Source organism: Tachypleus tridentatus, chromosome 7 (assembly GCF_004210375.1).
Source record: "Tachypleus tridentatus isolate NWPU-2018 chromosome 7, ASM421037v1, whole genome shotgun sequence".
Taxonomy (NCBI): Eukaryota; Metazoa; Arthropoda; class Merostomata; order Xiphosura; family Limulidae; genus Tachypleus; species Tachypleus tridentatus.
Window position 1 is genome coordinate 86,892,730 of NC_134831.1, and position 13,658 is coordinate 86,906,387.

The window sequence follows — 13,658 nt, forward strand, 5'->3', positions numbered from 1 at the left end:
CAAGCAGAACTACAGCAACTTGTAGGTTTACCCTTAAGTTCTAACTATTTTCTTGTCCATAGTCATGAAAGTAGGTTGCCCAGTCCCATGTCATGAAAAGATCTAGAAGTTATAAGAAAATATAACTACAAAAATTCTACAAGAAAAATTCCAGTGCACCAAAATAAAGTAAACTGTTATATGTAAATTAACTAACAAAAATTACAAGAAGGAATTGTACACCATAAGTCAGAAAGTAATAATAAGAAATCAGTTTTAGTGAAAGGAGACTGATGGACTCTGTGACTAAACTAAAATAATTGGAAGATGTGATATCAAAAAATATATGTAACTATTTTACTTAGTAGAGTTTCCACAGTTAATACATCTTTAATTATGTTTATTTGTTTGTTTTTGAATTTCATGCACGAGGGCTATCTGCATTAGCCATCCGTAATTTAACAGTGTAAAACTAGACAGAAGTCAGCTAGCTATCCCTAATTTAATTTCCACAGTTAATACATCTTTAATTATGTTTATTTGTTTGTTTTTGAATTTCATGCACGAGGGCTATCTGCATTAGCCATCCGTAATTTAACAGTGTAAAACTAGACAGAAGTCAGCTAGCTATCCCTAATTTAATTTCCACAGTTAATACATCTTTAATTATGTTTATTTGTTTGTTTTTGAATTTCATGCAATGCTACACGAGGGCTATCTGCATTAGCCATCCTTAATTTAGAAGTGTAAAACTGGACGGAAGTCAGCAAGCTATCCCTAATTTAATTTCCACAGTTAATACATCTTTAATTATGTTTATTTGTTTGTTTTTGAATTTCATGCAATGGTACACGAGGGCTATCTGCACTAGCCATCCCTAATTTAGAAGTGTAAAACTAGACGGAAGTCAACTAGCTATCCCTAATTTAACAGTGTAAGACTAGATGGAAGTCAGTTAGCTATCCCTAATTTAACAGTGTAAGACTGGAGGGAAGTCAGCTAGCTATCCCTAATTTAACAGTGTAAGACTAGAGGGAATTACGTACTTTACATTCACACTTAGACACAACTAGCTATCATCTGATCTTAACATTAGTAACGGAAGGTGTATTTAATGGCCTAAATATAAGCATTGGGTGTAAAACATTATTGTAACAAAGGCTTAGTTGAAACACTACTCCACTGAAACCCTTGGTAACTTTTATCTTACTTTTGTCTATACCTCAATGTTAATAAACAACTGAAAAAAATATAAATAAAATGCTATTTAACTTATCGTGGAGCAATAAGTGAGCCTAGGGTATAATTTTTTTATAATTAAGCTTAAAAATGTACTGTGCAATAACTTACTCTAAGCTCAATAAAGACAAAATATCAATTCTAAATCTAAATAATTTCTGAATTAAATTGTTTTGTTGTATCACCAAAGTTAACAAGAATAAAAAACAAACCAATATGTATATTAAACATTCACAACATAAATACCATAGTTGACTTAACAATATCAATTGGTAGTTTTGTTACAAAACAATGATATAAATTGTAGACCATTACTATTAAAACAAAGAAGCATGACACAAACTGTTTATTACATATATCAACACCAGAGGGACATTTAGAGTGTTCCTTCTACCACACACATTATACTCTTTAACACTGTAAATACCTGACAGCCATAAAGCTGCTTGTTTCCAAAGAATGCAACATGTAGATCTTCAATGTTTTCAGTTTACTAAAATGTTTAGTTAAAATAAAGTTATTTCAATTGTAAGTCTATCTCATGCTACGTTTATCATTTTTATAAAGTACTTCATAACTTGTTCTTAATGTTTCATGAAAAATTCAAAATCTTCCTATTAACAGTAAGCAGAGCCAATCTTTATACATATACTCAAAAGGTGATTTACAAAACTGTACCTTTTATCTCTGTATTTCTGCAGACTGATGGAACTTTTAGGTGAATGGGTCCATTCAGATACCAATAACTATTTTGAATCTATTCAATGTTACACAGCGTGGCTTTCAAATGCATCACTAAACTTTTGGAAAAGAAATATCAATAACTAACATATTGAGTAAGAGCAAGAATTTAAACTGAACAAAATACACTATTCATTTCAAGCAGGCCAAATTAGCCTAACAATCCTTTGACTGTTTATGTACATGTAAAACTGAATGAGTGCTTAAATCTTTATCACTACAATATATAACCCAATAAAGGTGACATAAAATATCTTAACTCGATTGACTATTCTTTTTTAGAATAATAAAAAGCAATGATTAGTAGGGCACATTACAAGTACAGATGTTGATGTCATTTATGTCAATAATAACAGAAGACATTCCCGTCATGTTTAGATGTACATAAAAAAATGTGTGCATTACATGAAAAATGGCAGTGACAACAGTTAAAAAAATGTTAAAACAGGTTTCACAAAATAGAAAAATTCTATTAATAGGAATAATATAGGAATGGGAATTACAGAAAATGATAATGTAAAGAAATATATAGGAAACAATACTAATATATAGAAAATAGAAAAATTAATAAAAATATAGGTGATATTAATATACAGGTAACAAAAACTAATATACGGGAAATAAAAAAATGAATAGAAATATAGGTGATATTAGTATATAGGAAACAATCCTAATATATGGGAAATAGAAAAATGAATAAAAATATAGGTGATATTAATATACAGGTAACAAAACTAATATATGGGAAATAAAAAAATGAATAGAAATATAGGTGATATTAGTGTACAGGAAACAATCCCAATATATGGGAAATAGAAGCTGAACCTTGAATACAGTACTGCAGTCCATATATAGAACAAGCAAAGCAGTGACAGCACCAGAACAGACCACCTTAATGTCAGCAAACTTGTTCCTGTGAATACCAACATGACCAGTTATCGAGAAAACCTGGATGTGAATAGAAGATAGAAGAAAAATAGGCCAGCCAGTGTTGAATATTGTGAAAATAAGGTGAGAATTAACACAAAGCGATTCTCTGACCAGTAGAGAGTGAAGAGAGTTGGTATAAATAGAACAGTGAGTGTATTGTGTAGCTTTGATATCATTCAGAACAAAAGAAATGCCATATAACTTGACAGTGAACATAGAAACTGTATAAAGGATATTGTACAAAACCACCTAGCTGCAACAAACCATGGCAGATCCAATAGACTTAACTGATTTTAAACCATCTGTATAACTGGGAATGAAATAATGGTTCAAAAGATGTTTGGCAATGAAATCAGTACAACCAAATGGAAGTATCAACCTTCCTCAGATGACTCAGAGAAAGGCAACAGGCAGAGGTGGTAATAAAACATAGTGTGGTGGGCTGATTGATAGAAAAAGCAACATCAATCTGTGACATACTGAACTCAGTCAGCTTCACCTAAATATGAAGACAAAAGGGAAGAATGGCAGACTGTATATTCCCAAAAAGTATAACCAGTGGAACCCATTGTACAGACTCTGAACTGAAGACATATGGAAAGACCCTGTTCAAGGCTGAAGTCTCAGATGGTGAACAGGGTACAGCATCTTCAAGGCCAAGGTCCTGGCAGAAACTTAAATAAGAGACAAATAGTTCAGTTTTGAACAAAAAATCAATCTGCTCCACAAGAGGTGGAAGAAGGGATCTGGATGTTGAAGATGTTCAGTGTCGTTGTACACTTTGTATTTCAGTCAGTTGGTTAAGTTTTACTACTGTGTATATTTGACAATTACATCATTATATTGGGTCAGAAAGGCATTGTAAAGTAATAAAATCAAAAGCAGCCAATCAGGAAATGTTTAGAAAACTGAGACTGTGCTAAAATAAAAATTGTTATTGCATTTTCACAATCTGCAATTATTTTGTATGTCCAACCTTTGTTTCACTACTTTCATTACAGTTGGTGTTATGGTGGTGAAGATGAGAGAGCAAGTTTAAAGTTCTATGAAAAATAAAAAAAATGATATTCATTTTGAAGGCATAATGAGTAATGTAAATTAAACATAAAAACCATTAGGTGAACACAAGTAATTTTATTCTTAGCATAACAAGTCACACTTTACACAGAATTACTTGACAGAGAATTCATAAATTAATGGATAAATGATTTATGAAAGCAATTTACTTGAAATATAATTTCAGTTTGCAAAAGGAATGTAACATTTAGATAAACATTTGCCAAAACTCATGATGATACACTTTGTATATTTAGAATATTTCAGTAGTTTATGTAGTTTCATGTTAACATGGAGATAACAAAACTGGTCAGAATGACCAAGCACACATGCAGGTTTAATAGAGTATAATCTAACTGACAATGGAATATGCATGTGGATCACAATCAGTAGCCTAAATGTTTTAGTTTGAAGTACATTTTTTTAAAATTCTTTAGATACACTTACCATTTTGGAAACTTCTAGTAAGCCTAATTTTCTTTTCACTTTTGATAAAACACCACCAGTGACTTCATCAGGAAAACTGCTCTTGATTGGATGCTGTAAAAAATTACTTTTCATAAATGTACTTGCTACAGTTAATTTTAAACATGAGTAAGGAATAAAATCAGGGAGAATGTTTATAATACATAATATAAAGTTTGTTTTTCAATGGCCCATAATTAATCTTTTTGTTAAAATACAGATTACTACTAATTATTTGGTATTGGATATTTTTGTATTAAGGTGGTTAGTTACCTCAGACACATTTCAGTTACATTCTTAACCATAATGTTGGCAAGTCTTTCTGCAATTTTATATCAAATCATATTTTTTTATTGAAGACATTATAATAAAATAAATAGATTTTATAATCTTAAAATCCCTTTCTATGGGAAAAGATTAAGTATAGAAAATCTTAGTGATTTACATAAAAAACATAATTAAAGAAAAAGTTATTAATTCAAATTCTGTTAAACATTCATGAAACAAAAAGTAACTTCTGAATTACAAGGTGACAAGTGTCTCTAGGATCAAACAACTTCATGAGAAAGATAATCAATACATCTTGCTCTGATCCACCAAATACTTAGGAAGCAGTATACAGCTTTGGTCTTCTTACACAAGAAGGAATGGTGATGTATAAAGGACTGTTCAGAGTGATGCAACTTAAACTGATTATCAAGTAAAAACGAGGAAGTTATCTTTCTATTCAAGTCACTAGTTGGTCCTCGATAGTCTTCACTTGAAATATTGTGTGAGCTTTGTCTGAGTAATGACACTGATTTGTTGTAAATTGTTCTCACTACAGCTACTAAAATTACTCCAGGGATGGAAAGGTAATATTAAGATCTCTTTAGAAAAGAGCAACAGGCATGGTTTTCAGTATGTTTAAAAGTGGGTAATACTAATGAATCAGGGAGATAATCCTGTCAGTGTACTATGTAGTGCTGGCTTGTGACTCTACACCATATTTTATGCACAATATCTTAAGGAAGATCCAGAGGCATGCTCTCCCAGAAATATTTAAAATAAGAAATGCCATTCTCTCTATTTTCTGGTCTTTTTTAAAATAAGGGAATAAAAAGTGATTTAATTTGCAATGAACATGTGATTTTGTATTTCCTTCATTAGGTGTAAAACAACTTTTCATAAATAACTTTTCTCCTTTTGTAATGTGAAGATGCCTTTGAAGTAGGCAAAACTCTTTGGTAAATATAATTTTTGTGGGGAAGTGGGTGGGGTGGTTTGATTTACTGACTGAATACGAAACAACATGACTACATTTAATTTCGTATGATTGAGTAGAGAATGCCCATTAAGTACATACTACTGACCATACAATCTACATTACATTTTTCTCTCTCACAATACAGTATTTAAAATGACTTTAAAACATATTCCTATAATTAAGAACATGAAAAGTTCAGTTAAAATAATGTTGATGACTGAAATTTTACAAAATAAAAAAGCTTGTTGACAAGAAATGTACAAAACCAAAGAAACTAGATAGAATTAGGTAGATTCTCTGTTTTCAACTGAAATACGTGATTGATTTACCTGGCAACTTATGAAAAGCATGTTAAGAGCATTGAAAAAAAGAAGACAGAAAATAGGTTTTATTTAAATATATAAAATATTCAGGAAAGATGAATGTGTTGTGATTTCTTGTGATATATCTGAAAACCAAAGGATAAGAATATACAAGTTTAGGATTTTAAAAAGACACACCAGATTTCAGGTGAGACCAATTTTATCCTCTTAACAAGGTGTCATGCATAAACAATAAATTATCACTAGCATTAGTGTACAGCAACACCTTGCAAGATAGGAATAGACTCCAAGAGTGCATCCAGTGGCAAAGACAGGGTGGGCACATGCTAATCAACCAACAATGCCACCCATACATGCACTCATCCATCACACAGCCTGTCATTTCTGTTAAAAAAAAAAAATACTGAAAGGTAACTGTATTGGCAGGTTACTGATATATTTCCTGTAAGGAAAAACATGCAGAATGGTAGGAAGCAATCTGTGTTTTGATGTCATCCAGATTACAACGTAAACCTTGACAGTTCCATTATATCAAGTTGGACATTATTACTTATGTGCAGGTAAGTAGGGTGGAGAACCCTTCTGTTTTCGTCCATGTCTTTTGTTCTTTACTGTCTTTATAAGAGGGAGGTCTGTCAACATCCATGGATCCTGCCCTGAGTCGATTGGGTAGGTCTATGCTGTTTAAAGAGGAATCCAGTACTGGGGACAAGAACAAATGATCCTTTTGTGGTGGGAGAAGATGATGCACCCAAAGAAATGCCTGTACCCAGAACCAGAGGAAGTGGATCTTGGGATTTGTTGGAATGTATGTTAGGGACAGAGATGGATGTTAAGTTAATTCATCAACTTTTTTAACAATGCAGGTCAAAATCCTTTTCATTTGGTTTGAGAATTATTCTTTTGGAGACACAGAGATATCTGTCTGCACTCCCACTGTAGTTGTGGGATGACATGCAGCAGCGATGAAGTGCTGGACAGCAATTTTCAAGCCTCAGGATAAGTAATGTTATGAATCGTTTTCAAATGCTGCATCCCTTTTTCTTCTGACTATTCTGGGCAAGAACAAGCACAGTTCAATGAACCACAACATGACGTCTTTGAGCGACCAAAACACTGACACTGGAAATATCTGAGAGGGTTTCTAATGTATGGTTGTACCCTGCAATTAAGATAACCTGCCTTGATTGTGGCAGGTTGATGTGGTAATATAAATATCAGAAAAAGGATGTGTTACATTCATACTGGTGGAAGATTGTTGAATGGTAATTTGCACATGTGGCATACATGTGTAATTAAATAGTAATTCAAAGCTAGTAGTGAGTGACAATCTGTGCACGAGAAGGAAACCATATGAAAAATAGCTATAACTGTGAAAAAGGGTGGGTAATTGCACTGGAATTTCATTGTGTGTTTTTTCAGTAAAACTTTACATGTTATGTTATTTTCCCCATTTTAACTCTACACCTCATATACTGTGAAAAGAAAACATATTGCCCTTTTTATTTTCAAGAATGACTTCACGACACATTTGACCATCTTAAATAGCTTTTGAACTGTGTCTAACTAATGATACCACCACACAAGTTGTGAACCACTTTGTAAACATGTAAATTACGTTACCTGAAGAAATTATGTGATGCATTAATTACTAATGATCATATCACAGGAAAACGTTTTTGTTTTTTTTAATTAACATAATCTAAAACTTATATTTTATTTACCTTTATAATAATAAATAATACACATGAAAAACTAAAAATATAGTTCTTACCTGGATCTTTTTTTTATCAACTCTTAATTAAAACTATTATTATAATGGTATTTCTGCACTAAATGATTTTTAGTTTATCAAAAATGCAACAAAGAATACAAAATAACATGCTAAAAGCACATATTGTCCTAGGACTATCAAAATTTTCTGGCTTTCTTACCATTCAGTAAGAACCAATAAAAATGTAGCTAAACTTGCCAATGTGTTTCCTGTGGGAATAAAATTTGCACTGGAAGCAAAATAAACAAACTCCTGTTCAGAAAATTATGTAATATAATATTTGGATTTCAGTTGGTTAAAAGTTATATAATTTTAAAAATCAAAGAGAACTAAATATTGAAAACTTGTGAAAGAGAAACTTAATTATGGGTGTGGCTAAAGTGGCTTGATTTTCTAGTTTATAGTTCTGTAACCAAATAACATTGAAGGCTATAAAAAATTATACTTTGTCTGACTAATAACAATATTATAATGAGCGACTTATGTCAAATTTTGTAGTTCTTCAAGAAGTGGTCAATGAATAAGAGAAGAGGAAATACTTAAAATGCAAATATCACAATTCTGAAACAATGGAAAATTGAAGACATTTTTAAATGTTGTCTTATAAAACTAGGAAATTTAAACTATAATTTCCAAATTTATTTTACAAGCTAAGTTTTGTTGCCAAGTTTACTTTCCATGATAATAAAAGTGATTTAATGACATTTTGAATATTACTCAGTTAACTCTCATGACATGCCTCAAGCAATATGATTAATGTAAATATGAAAGAACAAAAGCCCAAGCACTGACCCTCAGGTACTCCATAAATAACAAGGGTACAGTTTAATTGAGGTACTCAAGTGATCAATGTTTTTTGGAAAGTTTAAATAGTCTCAAACCAGGTACTCTACATGGAAACCACAAATATGTAAAAAGCCACTGATCATGCGAGTACTTAGTTAATACACTGAACTTTCAGAAAAACATGCCATTCACATACCGGTTGACTTGCCAAACCTTTATCTTTATTTATAATTACTTTCACTTTCATTTCTTTCGTAAATTATCCGGTATTTCCAGCTGTTATTTCATTCAATTGATCCAAAATAACAGTTCTTTTCATATGCATGTTCACGTAATGTAGGAATTTTACCTTTTTTTCTCAACACTTTACTTATGTTTATTCATTTTAAATTTTAAGTTTCTTTCACTTTGATCAATGTATACAACAAAGTTAAAACTATTGCTTGCCAAAATTCCATCAGTAACAGCCTTTCATTTACTTGTATTCTTCAGCTTTCCTCACTACCAAATTTACAATAAGTTGACTAAATTTCATTAAACAATGTTTATACCCCATTATGACAAGAGGGCACAATGTTAAAATTTAAAAAACAATGGCAAGGTACCAGCCAATAATCACTTATTTTTATATCAGTGTGATTAGTTTATGAAATTAGTTATTGTTTGCACTAGTAAAGGTCAGTACTTACAGAGAATCAACTATATAACTATTCAATGTATTATGTTTATTTCCACATTCCATCACTTTTCTCTGTATTAAGTCATTTACATCTATTCTTCACACATGTTAAACTGAAGATGAAAAAAGTCAAAAACAATATTCACTTATCATAAAATGATAGGAATATGAAAATGTATTATGAATTAAAATATACATATAGAAAGACATTCTCAGTTCCTATTAAGCCTTATTCAAAACTTAGATAATTTAAACTTAAGCAAATTACTTAATTATTAATAAAGACATCTTAAATTCCAAGACTCAATAAATAACTGAGTGTCATATGTGACTAACATGGAAATTTTGGTCTATTTATATGTATATATAAATATCACTAATCATTTTGGTTAGTGTTGCTTTTTAATCACCTTAACATGCTAATAAATAAATGCTGGTTAAATTGCTGAATGGTACCAAACATTTTTTCAACAAACTGAATGACAAGTTACTTGAAATGTTTAAACTTTTTAAAGTTACATGAAACTAAGCAGATACTAAATACTATAGAAATTAACTTACTTTCCACTTACAAGAGTGTCCTCACACATTCAAAATCACAGAATCTTGGCAGATGGTTCAATTCACATAGACAATGCCCAGCTTGTTGAAGCTTGTTTCTGTTTGTGCAGATAGTCATGGGACAACACCACTGATATAATACAAAATTCTGTTTTACCACATGTAAGAAAGGAGTGTATTATCCAATGTAAACTTTTAGATAGGCTAGAATCATGATTTATCTGGGTGATAAAAACACAGCATTAGAACATTTAAACACGAGGTACAGCTCAACACAAGTACTTGTTTATAAAAAGTTATTCTGCATTTTGAAAGATTTTGTTGCTCAAAAATTATATCACAATGATCCATTGATTTACTCTGAATATGTAGATGAAGATCAAAGTTACAAAATAGTAGGTTATGCTCTAATTAATATATATTAAATGAAAGTGTTATTTTTCTATCTCACTTTCTGAATAAATGTAATACTTTTTATTCACTTGAAAGAAAAATAAAGACACTAAAATATAACTACTTTTTTATCTTTAACCCACACATCAATTTTAATACTTACACAAAAAGACAACATAGAATTTGTTCACAAGCACATATTGTTACTCAGTATTTTAAGTTTGGTATTAAATCTTTCTTATACAATACTTAAAGGAAAATTACATACAAATAGAGGCTTTAAAGAAGTTTTATTTTTATTTTGTTGTTGTTTAATAAATGTAACAACACTATCAACCTTATAATAACATTACTTGAAAACAACAGACAGCTGTCAGTTAGGTTTGCATTGAGCTGAGCCAATTTTCTGTCACAGTTAGCTTTTGAAATCTCTATACAAGTCATACTTATTAACCAAGCTGATATCATATCTCTTACTACACACAAATATTGAAAAATTTGTTTACAAGGAATTTTCCAAACATGAATTCAAATGTCATCAGTTTAAGACTATGACTTGAAATGCCAACTCTATATATTTCAAATTTTTACACATTTTACTAGTAGGATAATATTATTTGTGAATATAGATGTCTGTCCACTGCATACAATTATGAATAAGAAAATAAAAATTTAATTTGTGTTTCAATTATGTCTGTTGTATAATTTTTTTTTTAAATTCTGTTCAGAAACTAAATGTTTTGTTGAGTTCTAAGTATTTATGTGTTTGTAATTAAGCACAAATATACACAATAGGCTATCTTTGCTTTACCCACCATGTGTATCAGAACACAGAACCAATTTTCTGGCATTAAAAGTCCACACACTGTGCTGCTGGTAATAGTGCAAGAATTCTAAGAACTCTGTTAACAAGTGCAAAAACATGAATAACTCATTGAAACTTTTGACATAGGGTGTTATAAAGTCATTATGCTGTTAATAAGTACATAAAAAGGGATAACTGTTTGAAAATGTGATAAGTACTCATAATACTAACACTGCTGTAAGATTATTGGAAGTTACACCTTTTATAGTAAGAAGGAATATTTTAAAAACAAGTACAACATTTCAATCTCTCATGCAATCATTCTCAAGAACAAAAGTTTTTATGATAAAGAAGGTTCTAGTAATTATATCAACACTCAACACCCTTAAAATGTGTTAAAAGAACTTTTAGAAAAACTGTCTATATTCACAGCCAAATATTTGCTTTTTGTGGTTGTATAAGAAATGTAAGAAGTGATACAACTCTAAATACTTTGGTGCTTTCTAATAATCAACTACAGTTCAGAAAGAAAGTATTGTAAAAATAATTTCTACCAGAATAACTCTAACTGAAAATTTCATCTTGAAAGACACCTCAGGGGCTGAATCAGTAAATGAACAGATCAATCACACCTAGGATTCCCTGTTCTTAATTTTACAATAACATGTTTCCATAAAATATCAAAAGATATTACAAATAATCTTTTCCATATTTTGAATCCTTAGCCCCTATATTTTCAGTGTCTTATCAAAAACTCTGAGAACCACAGTAAACCCTTAAAAAGTATGAAAGCTAAAAGATTTTCTATTTAAATGCCCTATTTACATTCCATTTTCATGGCAGTGTGATCCACAATTGTTTTTATCCATTTTTGTTAATAATTTTACCCAGTTTGTCTGTAATTCCTCCTTATTATCAAAATGCAATTTTCTTATTACTACTTCCTTTCAATGGACTGTATCATTAACCTTTTATTGATGAGTCAATCAAAAATGTTAAACTCTATGTGTTAAACAAAGAAAATACTTTTACTTATTCATGTAGTCTAACAAAATGTTTATTACCCTTGTAATTCCTGAATATTTTAATTTGGACATGAAGCATGGTCCTCACAAATCAGAAACCAGGAAGTTTCATGACAACAGATACACAAGAAACAAGCAACTGAAAAAAGAGAAGACAAATAAGATTAGTAGCAGCACAAGATAATCACTTGGTAGAAAAATGCTGTTGATACTCATAGTGCAAGTACCAGTTTTAAAGCTAACATCTAAGCACGATTCCATGATGTGAGGTGCTTCTAAGAGAAAATCTAGACATTTGTATACTTTTAAAGGTACCGTACCAAAAAAAATATTACACAAGAAAATATCCACAGTGGTAATAACTTTGTTGATATGGACAATCTATCAGAAGTAGCAAGGGAGTTTTGTCAGTGTTTCTGAGAGATTGGTTGGTTGGTTGGTCGATTTAGTGTGTTATAGCACAAAGCAGTTAGGCTGTCTATGTCAAACATCCAGTAAAAAGTTAAAAGTAAATTTAGTAAAATTCATGAAAGGAAATTAAGGTAAAAAAAAATGTTTAAAAAAACAACACATAAATAGCATAAAATCAAAGTTTACATCAAGTCTACAACATTAAGAGAAACACTACAGTAATTCAAGTTGTAAAGGACTTTCTGTAGTGTAACTGTAATTATCATAACTCACCAGGAGGACAAAGATGTAAGTACAAAAACCACCATAAGTCACCTGAAGTTGGCCTTTCTGGTCCTGGTTCCAAATTATTTGATGTTATGGCCATTTTCAAAAAGGAAAGTAACAAAAATGTTTTAAAAGATGTGTAGCAAAATTATAGACAGGATAACTAATGTGTAGTTCAAACAGCAGCATTAGGCACCTGAAGTTGGCCTTTCCAGTCCTGGTTTCAAGTGATTTTAATTTTACAGCCAGTTTCTGATTTCAAATCAAATTACATATACTGTGATTTTCAAAAGGGAGCCACATTAAAAATGTGTAATGTATATATTAAAAAAAACTTAAATGGCATTAAAAAGATGAATGAACATTATTATCTATGCATGTTAATAAACTAGACATAGCATATTTATAATTAAAAGTTTTATACTATCTGACACAGAGATGCCAACTATTTCAAATGACTGAGCGCAGTGATTGTAGACAGAACCCTTCCACAGTTTCAGTCCTTTAGATTTGCCAGAAACAAGACAATCTGGTGAACAAGGCCTCTTTTAGTCCAACTTGTGAACGATCGCATTGGTGTTTCCATGCTGCTTAGAAAATGATAAATACCCATCGACACGAGCGCTGATTGGCTGACAAGCACTGATGACGTAACTATGGATTCCCCCACGTACCCAGTAGGAGAAGCACTGCACTTAAACTATTGGTAGATGTCGGAGATACAAATATTTTTTTATTATTTCAAGCACAAACATGATAATTGCAAGTAGCCATTTGGACGATGTCTTTTATTTATTATCAAAATTTATTTGTATTTTACTAGAAATTTTCTTTTCACCCCTTTCAAGTCCTGGGGAACAATTTATCACTTTATTGTATTGGCCAAAATAATATATAATAATTTGGGAGTTGCAACAAGTTGTAATATTTGTCTGTATGAGCATGTAGTTGTAATGTATACACCAAAATCGTAATGAT

General features: G+C 30.9%; 1 long non-coding RNA gene across 32 annotated transcripts in view; it reads right to left on the reverse strand.

The window, feature by feature from the left end:
* Nucleotides 1–13,658, reverse strand: part of LOC143256098 (uncharacterized) — a 46,367-nt gene continuing 32,709 nt past the window's right edge. For 20 of the 32 annotated variants that reach the window (XR_013031028.1, XR_013031031.1, XR_013031014.1 and 17 more), the window contains 4 exons: nucleotides 12,042–12,141; nucleotides 9,780–9,909; nucleotides 4,393–4,485; nucleotides 1–102 (listed from right to left, as the gene is read on the reverse strand). This is a non-coding gene — a long non-coding RNA (uncharacterized LOC143256098). Of the gene's footprint in view, nucleotides 103–124; nucleotides 1,712–1,896; nucleotides 2,019–4,392; nucleotides 4,486–9,779; nucleotides 9,928–10,987; nucleotides 11,075–12,041; nucleotides 12,142–13,658 lie in introns of those variants that run through there. The other 12 variants (XR_013031004.1, XR_013031003.1, XR_013031006.1 and 9 more) reach the window with 12 other exon arrangements.